Below are 11606 nucleotides of genomic sequence, written 5' to 3'. Positions count from 1 at the left end.
GATGTGTGTTAAACAACCCTCAAATCCCCACCATCCATCATATATATTTATATAAATAATATAATCTATTATATTAAAACAGATCAGTCGGTTATCAGGGGATGAGTCTGACCCGTCCACTTTATTTTAGAGATTTAGTTGGGAACACATCCGACGGATAATATAAAATCATTTTATGTAAATACACTAAAGAAAAAGAAGGGTATTTATGTAAATCAGTCAATATTGGTTAGAATTACTACCCACATATTTCTCTCCTTATTTTTTTTTCTCCCACAGTTTACATCTTGGAAACTACAATTTTACAGTAGAAAATCGTGGGAGAGATCTAAATAACTAACCCACTCTCCCATATCTTCATAATTTCTCTCCTAACTATTTCACTTAAAATTGAAATTAAATCTCCCAATTTTTTTTATCAAATCTTTTCAGTTAGTGATATTTCTTCCATAAATACAGTTTTCTCTCTCTCCTTTTTAAACACACGGTTATCTCTCCTCTATTGATTTTGGAATATGATTTGCAAATTAAAGGAAGTTAATGTAATATGTTGTAATTTAAATTTATTTTTCTCTTCCTCAAAGGCGTTAGCCAAGAGGGATCTTCCCCGTCCTACGGACGGGGAGGAAACCTAGTATCTATTATATTAAAACAACTTAGTTAGTTATTCCGGGTATAAGTCTGGTCGTCCATTTCTTTTGTTTAAGATTTATTTTTTATTAGATCGGACGGTCGATACAAAATACACTTATGTAAATAGAATAAAAAGAAAAGGGCATTAAAGTTGTTTTATACATCTCCTAACATCTCTCCAACCTCCCAACTCCCCACGATTCTCAAACTCCCCACGCTGCCCAATTTCTCAAACTCCCCACGATTCTCAAACTCCATGGATTTCTCAAACTCTCCACGATTCTTAAACTCCATCGAAGTTTATCCAAAATCTCTCTATCTCCATCGAAGTCTATCCAAAATCTTAGTTTGATCTGCTTCTTTTCAATCTCTTCGATTAACAGAGGTTTCAACTGCAGTAGGTAATGCTTATCTCTTTTATTTCTTTTTGTTCTTTTGGTTTTAGAATCGTTTTTACTGAAAGCCCTAAATACGAATTTCAGTTTGATCTTCTGAATCTGATAGTAGTTTTTTTTCTTTTTGTTCATAAGATTAACTTTGATTCTTTAAAATTGTAGAGAGAAATCGTAACCGAAAGGCTATAAGTCTCTTAGGTTAACTGAAGTTTCAACTGCAGTAGGTTAATTTTGAATAGTATGTTGTCTACTTAATCATTCTCTCACTCAAGTCTGTATTTTTTTCACTTGGTTTTAGAATCAGTTTTACTGAAAGCCCTAATTCGTATTTCAGATTTGGGTTTTTTGTTCCTCTTCTGATTCTTGAAAATTTCAGAGAGAAATCGTAATCGAAAGGTTCTTCTTCATGCCTAAGAGCCCTTTCAAGCTGGAACACCCTCTCGGTTAGTTATTCCTTCCCCCCAAACCTATGTCTTTTGAAATCGGTTATCTTTTGATTCTTTGAAATTTGTTATCTTTTGATTCTTCATGGCTAAGAGCTCTTTCAAGATGGAGCACCCTCTTTGTCTTTGACTTATCTCCTATGATATTATTCTCTTCAAATTCTTTTAAGAAATGCTCACAAAGTGTTTGAAAATATGCCTCACTGAAATCTTGTAAGCTGAGTGTTACACGAATCTTCACGGGAAATTATTTGTCTGTTGTAGTTAGGACCTAGGTTGGATTTCAGTATATAAGGATCGTTTCTATTTTACTTTGTTGCACATTTAGATTATTAAGCTTTTTCGAATCACATTGTTTACTTTTGCAGGAAAACTAATTCCATTGTTTACTTTTGCTGGAAAACTAATTACAATGTATAATTTTGCTTAATAGACAAACATTACTGCAGCTTCAGGTGAATGTTCTCTTTACTTAGGCGTTCTTGTAATATGTTGATGTGGTATAGTGACTGGAAAGGCCTAAAATGTCATTAGAGTTCAAATAGACAGTTATAGTGCTCATTTTTATATATCTTATAATTAATGATCTTTCTTGGTTGATCTTCTGTAATTTGATTATGATTTTTATGGTTTTTAATTGCAGAGAGGTTATTTCATGGCATTTTGAAGTTTTGTGGTCTATTTTTTTTCATTTGATTTTGATCTTTTGATTTAGTGTAAGCAATTCTTCTTCATCTAGATATTTGGATTAAATAATTTTCCTCAATGTTAATGACTTCAATGATATTCTTCTCATAGATTTGTAGTTGTTTCTTCTCATAGATTTGTAGTTGTTTCTTTCTTTCGTAAGTCTTTTGAATTGCAGGGAAGTGTTTTTAACTTGGACGAAATGCTTCATTGAACCTCTATGCTGTCCAAAGTGGTCAATACCTTCGGTGAGTTGTAGATGCATAACTTTTATACTGCTGTTCTCTTTATCAACCATTTCTTCTTCTCGATTTGTTGCATAATCTCTTCAACTGTGGTCGAGTCAGACTGGTCAGATATTTTGAAATCTGATTCTGCCATGGTTAAAGGTTTTATCATGTTTGTATATAGTGCACCACCTCTGTAGAGATGGGACAACTACACCCTAACACGAATGTCTAAGGTGGAGGCAGATTGGTTGGACTTTAGGTCTTTTATAATGGCCCAAACCGTCGTTAGAGTTCAAATTAGATAGTTATAGTGCTAATTTTGTATCTTCTTGGTTGATCTTTAATTTGATTTTGATATTTGTGGGGTTTTGAATTGCAGGGAGGTTGTTTCATGACCATTTGAAGTTCCGTGTCTACTTCTTTTCATTTGATTCATCTTCTGAATATGATAGTAGGTATTTCTTTTTTTCTTTTGGTTTTAGAATAACATTCATAGGATTAACTTTGATTCTTCAAAATTGCAGAGAGAAATCGTAATCGAAAGGCTATAAATCTCTTAGGTTAACTAAGCAACTACAGTAGGATAATTTTGAATAGTATGTTGTCTACTTAATCCTTCTCCCCCTCAAGTCTGTATTTTTTCGTTTAGTTTTAAATCAGTTTTACTAAAGCCTTAATTCATATTTCAGATTTGGGTTTTCTGTTCGTCTTTTGATTCTTGAAAATTGCAGAGAGAAATCGTAACTGAAAGGTTCTTCTTCATGGCTAAGAACTCTTTCAAGATGGAACACCCTCTCGGTTCGTTATTCCTTCCCCCCAAACCTATTATCTCTTAATTCTTTGAAATTTTTTATCTTTTGATTCTTCATGGCTAAGAGCTCTTTCAAGCTGGAGCACCCTCTCGGTTTTATAAGAACTTGGTGCTATAAATTTAGGACCTAGGTTGGATTTCAGTATATAAGGGTGGTTTCTAATTTGATTCAAATATATGGATGCAATGTAGTCTTGCTGTCGAAGTGTTTGAAAAAGTGTCTGCATCAAATTTTTTATCTAATTAACCTTCTTATTTTCGTTTTATTCAGAAGGGTTCGTTAAATTAATTCATATTTAAGGCCATCCATGCTCTTCATGTCAAGGTGTTCGAAGAAATGGTACTCAGGTTGGTGTATCCCCTCCTTATCTCACTTATCGTTTTGGTTTATTTGTTTATTTTGAGAGTTGTCGTTGTTGTTGTGTTGTCGTACGCGCAATAATGCGGGTATATATTGGGGTTGGACTGTATATATTTTTAGTATTCTTTTTTTTACTGAATTTATTGTCTTGTAATCTCGATGATTGTCCGAATCCGATTGTGTATGGATTTGTAATAGTGAAGGTGTTCTAATCTCCCAGAGTTGTGCATGGATTTCTTATAGTTACTCCAACCTGCTATGTTATTCGTTACTTTGAAGTTTGAAGATTTGAGTTGGATTAATCATTTGGTTCCTCTTTCATTTTATGAATTTTTTTTTATCTTAATGTAGTTTGCAATTTTTTTATCATTTGGTTCCTCTTTCATTTTGTCTTGAGTAAGTGCTAAAAGAGCCAGGAGATACAAAGAGCCCGAGAGGTGTTTATAGAGAAAGAGAATTAAGAGAGGGAGTTGCGGAGAAATGTTGGTTGTGTAAGGGCCAAAGAGAAGAGAACAACCATTGACGCGGAAGAATACTGTTCTTCATACGTCGTTTAATCGATTTTTCTCTTAATCTTTCAGTAAGGATATGTATTTTGTGACCATTTATTTATTTATGAAGGATACGATTTTATTGTGGAAAAATTAGAAGACATGAGAACCAACAACAAGATTTTACCTCATAAACTTGTATTTACTTAAATACATGGGTATGTCATCGCAAGTTCGGAAGCAATGAGAGCCCATGTATAATTAAAATTAGAAGACATGAGAGCCACTTTATACTTAACTAGGTTACCACTGTGGCCTACGGGCGCGGTGGGAACCTAGTATATATAATAGTATGACCGGTTCGGTTGTGTCGGTTATCCGTCATGTACAATTGTAGGCCGACCCAAACCATTCGGTTTTGATTTTTTTTTATTCGAGCCAATCCGGATAAACTATTGGATTGGTCGCCAAACCGCCAAAATCCGTTTGGATCGATTTGATTTGGTCAGTTCGGATACTAAATGTACACCCCTATTTAGTAGCGCCCCACCAACTTGATATTTGATATTGAGCACTAACCTGTCTATTTTCACTTCCATCTTTTGATTAATATTATTGAGTGTTGGATAGAAAAAGATAGAAAACAATTTGTAGAAACAAAATATTAGTTCTACAAAGTATTAGATTAAACAATCCAGCTTCTACCTAAGACAAATTTTAAAACACTATTTTTATACTCTAAATTATGCATTTCCTAGTGAACTTGGGTTATAATATTCAATTTTAACCTAAGTTTTAGAGCCGACATCTCATCAAAAAAAAAAGTTTTAGAGCCGACAAGTAATTAAAAATAGAAGCACCTAGAGGTGAAGTTTTTCAAATTCACACATGGCAAACAACCATCAAATCCTCCAATACATTGGTCTAAGGTTGTCCGGTTGGGCCATAGACCATGTGCAGAATGCATATAATCATTTATGGTTGTTCAATGATTCTTTTCTAATCTCTTAATTAAGTAATATTGTTTTCACTAAATATTGAAGATGTGACTTCAACAATTTGCATTGTTCTAGCTATTCATGCCTAACTTTGTTGGACCAATTAGCATTTTTCTAATAAACGATTATTACTTGTTTAAGCTGGTCACTAATCAATTAAGTGATCTCTATTTAGGGTTTAATCAACTAGTACCAAAATAGAACCAAAAAAATGGAGAAACTTTGGAATGAAACAATCGTATTTTTATTGAGAAAAAAAAAGAACTTTTAATAAATTAATTGTAACAACATTATCAACATCATAACCAATAATAGTACAAAGTAATTAAGAAAAATTAATCTGAAATAAACATAATTAATTAACAAGAACCAATAAAAACCGCAGAATTAGAAGAAGAATCCGAAGGCAACGGCGGCTAATGAAACGAAAGCTGTAGAAACCATGGTGGTTGAATCAGATGTAGGGCTGGGAGCTGGTGCATCTGCTGCTGCCACATTCTGAATAGTAGAGGCGGCGGCGGCCATGATCATCGCCACAGTGAAGAATCTCATCTTCAATGATGCTTCCATTTCTCTTGTTTGATTTGTTTTAGTGAGAGAAACAAATAAAGAGATCTAAAGAGAGGTATTAATAATTCTTTGTTAATCACTGGGGGGATCAGGGATGAAGAAATTTGTGAGGGAGGTGAAGGGTTTTTATAGAAGAATGGGGATTACGGGCAGATAATTAGACTCTGGCGTTCTGCCCGTTTTACCCGAGACGACCGTTTATGATACCTAACGGATGTGAGATGTGACAGACTGTTCTCTATTTTAAACAAATAGAACTTAAAAAAAAACTTGGAGAGTGGCCACCATTTCGAACAAAGAAGAAATATTTTGAGGTTCAAAGTTTGGAAGAATTTTCTTTTGTTTTCCCGAACACCCACTACCATTCATTTTCCGTTATCATAATTGAGAAAAGTCGAACGAAGAAAAGTCGAATAAAGTTTCTTCAGTACTGAAATATTTACAAAATGATAGATTACTTAACATGCTTCGTCATATAATCTCGACAAAACTGACCGAAAGGAACTTCTATTGATACCACCCGACCCTTTCCTGTAGGTACTCAGAGTCCACTTTGAGACCTGGTCAAATTTGTTGCAATTAACACAAAAAAAAAATCTTTCTCTCATAATATAAGTGTTAAGGATGTTCAGATCGCCCTCCTACTTCTGAAATGTTTTCTCGGACAAGAGGTAGTGGACCACGAGCATTCCTTAGCTCAATGATCAAGATGACAATAAAGAAAGAAGAAAAACTCTAAGATTTCAGTCGAGATACATGGACAAAGATTCGAGGGAGAGAGAGAGATCATAGAAAAAGAGAAAGATCTGAGAGAGAGGTTCGAGAGAGATTAATCCGCCAGACAAATCAAAAGACATTAGAGAAAGAGAAAAGCGTGATGGTTGTGGTGGTCGGAGGCAGTTGCGTGACTGAGGATTTAGGGGCGCGACGCAAAATTCTAATCTGGTCCCTTATATATTGCAATAGAAAAGTAAAAAAAAATCATACCTCTGGAATAATATTTCAAAAATTAACTTTACAAAATTATTAAATAAAATTCATCCTTATTTATACTTGCACTATTTGTATAACTAAATTAATTTAAATATATTCAAAATATATTTGATGTATTTGGTGTAGGGCCGTATGGTGGGGGTGTGGGTCGTGCGCCCGCAGACCCCCACCAGAGAGGGTCTTTCCAAACTGAAGTTCGGAGCAGTCAATTAGATTTGTAACAGAATAGATGGGATGCAAGTTGGGTAGTCTAGTGGTTTGGTAGAAGGTTTGCACTAGAGGTTATAAGTTCAAAACATGTGGGGGTTATTTTTTTTATTTTATTTTTTACTTGAGAGATTTTATAGGCAATGCCCAAAGTTGTAAAAGGCAATCTCGGTAAAGGCAATTTCAATTTTGGTTAAAGGGAATGTGTTTAAGAGGCAATGTCTCAACCAAAGTTGGACTAGCCGTCGACAGGCTCCGACCAACGATCTTGACTGCTTTTTTTTTTCTCTCTCTCTTCTTCCTTCATCTTCTTCTTCTTGTTCTTTCTTCATCTTCTTCCTCTCAAAATCTAGAGGTCATTATTATGTACTATTTTATAGAAAACGACGAAATTTTCCCTATCATGTCTTGAAGAAACTTGTGACAGACATAAAAAAATCTGCAGAATATGTACACACAAGTCTTACAGACAACCACTGGAGTAGAAGGAAAGGGGAAGATGAAGATATTTTAAATTTTTTTTCTTGAAATCGCGACAATCTTCGGCCGGTGATTTTTTGTCGGATAGATGAAATTAACCTTCAAAAATAGCATTACCTTTAACCAAACTTGGTCATAAGAAATTGACTAATACAAACTTTCAAAATACATTGCCTTTAACAACAAAGGGCATTGCATATAAAATTACCCTTTTTTACTTTCACAAAAGTCTTTCAAAGTTTAACAAAAATGGTTTTCAACCTGGTTCCCTTGAGTTCAAAACATTATAGGGCATGTTATGTTTATGTAATACTCGTATCCTTCCCAACTAGATACTTGTCTTTCTTTAGGGCTTTGTTAGAGACTTTCAACAATCAACCATCGTTTGAACTCAAGGGAACCAGGTTGTTGGGTTTTCTCACTGGAAAACAAGGAGACCAGAGCTTCTCTTTCCATCTATAGAGAGAGAAAGTAGATCCAGTTCCTCCTTATCAGGAAAAGAGTTTTATCACAGAGGTGAAGGACTAAAACAAATTCATCCTCATTGTTCTCTTGGTCTTCGTTCAGTCAGGAGCAAGGCTTTGTTCAGCCGGGAGCAATGGCTGGTCATGCCTTTAAATGACTTTGTGTGGTGCTTTCTTGGATTTTATGCTTCACTTTAAGCTTAAAACCATGTTTCATACTTCTTATCTCTGTCTTCTCAACCCAACATCAGGAACTTCAGACTATTGTTTTTGCGGCCTAACGGACGGAAGGGCGAGGATTCCGGTGGCCTCCACACATGCCATTTCCAAACCACCCCTAGCTCCTTTAGTTGACACGTTTACAGTGAATAGGTTTGCCCTTGTGACAACTGGTTCCCAATATTTTCTGGACCCAACTTAGTTTCATGTTTTTGGGCCTATAAATGTTACTGTTTGGGACACCCTTTTGATCCTGGAGCATCTTCTTGAGCGTGGGCCTTATTTTTGTTGGGCAGGCCGTTTGACCCTGGTAAATGACCAACTTCATCTCTCAAGCTACTACTACAACTGCTTGCTTCCTAGAAGCTGAATACATTTCTTTATTGGCACTTCGAAATAGATTTGGTCTGCATTTGTCTTGGAACACAAGTTTATTCTCACTCTCTCCACCTTTAGTAGCCTTGCTGCTTCCTTTAACTGATTCAGTCGGGTCTTTCGATTTGGACTGGATCATCAACCCTAGACACCAGGTATCCAATTTTTCCTCATTCAACAGACAGTTGGATATTATTTCTCTATCGAGAGAAGTCTGGAGGGTACCCCTGGAGTTTGATGATTCCGAACTCTGGAACTTTATTGTCTTCTTTGAAGATACTAGATTCCTTTTTCACCCTACCTTGGAGTGGTTAGTTTTTTGTGTTTTCGGGACAAATTTGGATTGGTCTGCTCGAAACTTTTATGGAGTGGCGTTGGCTTCTTGAGATTTCATGCTTGATTCAAAATGAGCTGCAGTGGACTCTAACTTTACTAAACACTTACTTGTGAGACTCCGTTGCTACTCGTTCTCTTTTAATAGATGGTTGGGTCGTTGTTAGATACAAAACAGTTAGGCCGACGACTTATCACACAACCATGAGGGTTACAATCAGAAGAATTGATTTCATGTTGCGCTTTTCAGTTTCTAACTCCTATGTTGTAGCTTCGTTTCTTTTCCATCTGTAAACTTCTGGCTTATAAATAATACAATGTTTACAATTGTCTTTAAAAAAAATATCCTTCGCAACTACTATTTTTATTTTGATTTCCATATACAAAACAAATCCTGTTCAAATACTAATGGCCTTTTTTCTTTGTCATTGTCAAGTTCAAACTTGACTATTTTTGTAATCTTTTCAAATTCAATTCTTCACACAAAGTAGTAAAACAAGTATGGAGAAAACGATGAGTTTAATTTCATTTCTATGTATTCATAATGACTCTTGTCGAAAAATAATAAAATATATTACCACATGTATAAATTTTATTGAAATCAGACTATATGAAATAATTATGTATTTAAAACTAAAATGAATAAAATAACTAGTAGATAAATAATATTTTTTCCCAAGTTAACTATTCTCTTATACTTATACCATTTGGAATTGTTCATTACTTTCGGTGTAGTACAAATTTTCGCATATTATGTAATGGGGCCCTAATAAAATTTGGCACATGATCTCCGAATTCTCAACCACGACCCTGATTTGATGTATTTAATGTAAATAATGAATATAAAAATAATCCAAATTTCATTATATGAATTATAATACAACAAAATAAGCATAAGAATTTACATTAACAATCAACATTAAATAATCTTACTTAAAAATCAATAGAAAATAGAAGAAAAATGATTCTAACTTGCTAAAGGAAAAAAACAAACGTATTACATTAAAGGAAGAGCGGAAGAAAAAGAAAGATAAGGGGTAGAGAGGAGGAAAATAATGGTGGGTGCTTTGGGGAACTAAGAAAAATTTCCGAGAAAAAAGAATGAAAATCCAAAAAGCATCCACCAAACACACCCCTCAAGTCGACGGCATAAAACCCCTGGATCTGGTTCTTCCAGGTCTAGACAAAGCTATCTCGTCTGGTTTTCCAGACCCTACTCGTCTGGAAAACCAGACGAGTTTCCACGCGAAGGGGATCTCCTCTTCGCCGGAAGTTAAAAGAAAATTCGTCAAAATTCACCTATTTCCTTTAAAATTTTCTACCCCGGATAATTTTCTTATTTTCTCAAATCACCTACCTATAATCTAGGTGGAAATGGATCGAGAGAAAGAATGTTGCATCTTCATTTTCGACGGATTTTGGTCTTGCTTTAATCAGAGAATTAGTTCAAACAAAGTTGATGCCAAAATTTAAAAAATTAGGATTTGTAAAGGATATTTTGCAGAAGATGGGAGTTAAAGGCGGTTCTTTTTTTATGGGAAGAAAAAGCTAGGAAAGATAATCATCTCTATGTCGTTTATTGGTGAAAAATATAATTCGCCACTTATTAATTCTTCAATTAGTTGGAAACACAAACTTATGATGGATGTGTAACTTAGATTTCTTCTTTGTGAAATTTTCGGTTGTCAAATCTTTATTCAATTCTGTTTCTTCATCTTCCTTGGAATTTCTTATTAATGAGAACCTGCAATTACGAAATTATTTTTGTTGTAGAGATCCAGGTTACATCTCTTTGGAGGAGAGACACTATGGGGTAAAGGATATACCGACCTACAAAGGTACTTCATTGGTTGTGCTCGAGTCTGTCGTTTTTATTTGTAAGAATAAGTGGTGATTGAAAATGGCGGTGTGGCGAGAAGTTGTGGTGCTGGAGGTTAAGGGACGATGAAGATTAGAGCATCTCCAATGCAAGACTCAAGAGAAGCTCTAAAAATCTTATGTGTCAAGTGTGAAAAGTGGATCTCTAAATGGTCTTTGTCCTATTTTTCCATTTAGAGACACTCTATTGGAAAACCCTCTCCAATGCAACACTCAAGAGAAACTCTAAAAACTTTTATTTTAGTATAAAATTACTTGGTTAGCTTATGTGGCACTTAGAGAAACTCAAGAGGCCAATTTAAATTTAGAGTGTCCACTTAGAGCATCTCCAATGCAAGACTCAAACTCTAAATCTTCGAGTGCCACATAGGATTTTTTAGAGTTTTTCTTTAAAATTCATCTCTAATGCAAAACTCAACATGAATCTCTAAAGTGATGTGTCAAGATTTATTTTAGAGATTCTTAAGAGGACACACTAAATTTAGAGTGTCCTCTGGAGGATCTCTAAGTGACACATAAGCAAATCAAATAGTTTTAAACCAAAATATAGGTTTTTAGAATTTCTCTTGAGTGTTGCATTGGAGAAGATTTTGCAATAAAGTGTCTCTAAATGGCCAAATAGGAAAGAGGCCCTTTAGAGATCCATTTTTCACACTTCCCACATAGGATTTTTATAGTTTTTCTTGAGTCTTGCATTGGAGATGCTCTTAAGGATCTCTAAAATAAATCTTGACGCATCATTTTAGAGATTCATATTGAGTTTTGCATTGAAGATGGATAAAGAAAAACTATAAAAATTCCTATGTGGCACTCTAAGGTTTAGAGTTTGAGTGTTGCATTGGAGATGCTCTTAGGGAGCAAAACTCAATATACTAAATTTTTGGACTGAAAATAAGTATGTCTCGTAAGTCAATCTTGATTGACGAAGTCTTTATGCCCCAAAACCGGATAAAAAAGAATAATTTAAGGGTGAGGGGTGTATGGTGGAAACAAAAGATTACACCAATTTTATGTTTCCACCCCAAGTTTGTACCCCGA

General features: G+C 34.7%; 1 long non-coding RNA gene across 15 annotated transcripts; it reads left to right on the top strand.

Moving 5' to 3' along the window:
- The first annotated feature begins 779 nt into the window (after positions 1-779).
- On the top strand, positions 780-3757 carry LOC147566784 (uncharacterized). Of its 15 annotated transcripts, none has more exons than XR_015230559.1 (10): positions 780-1034; positions 1191-1266; positions 1405-1471; positions 1840-1926; positions 2115-2187; positions 2337-2406; positions 2768-2839; positions 2913-2984; positions 3078-3186; positions 3471-3757. It is a non-coding gene; the product is annotated as an uncharacterized LOC147566784 (long non-coding RNA). The 15 variants fall into 15 exon arrangements; XR_015230556.1 differs by having other exon boundaries at positions 2322-2406; XR_015230551.1 differs by having other exon boundaries at positions 1363-1471; positions 2322-2406.
- Positions 3758-11606: the final 7849 nt, after the last annotated feature.

Source organism: Eschscholzia californica, unplaced genomic scaffold (genome assembly GCF_041429995.1).
Source record: "Eschscholzia californica isolate CP2 unplaced genomic scaffold, dmEscCali1.0.p SCAF_1, whole genome shotgun sequence".
In the NCBI taxonomy this organism is placed as follows: domain Eukaryota; kingdom Viridiplantae; phylum Streptophyta; class Magnoliopsida; order Ranunculales; family Papaveraceae; genus Eschscholzia; species Eschscholzia californica.
The sequence above is the reverse complement of the archived record's forward strand: the minus strand, read 5'-3'. Positions and strand labels throughout refer to the sequence as shown.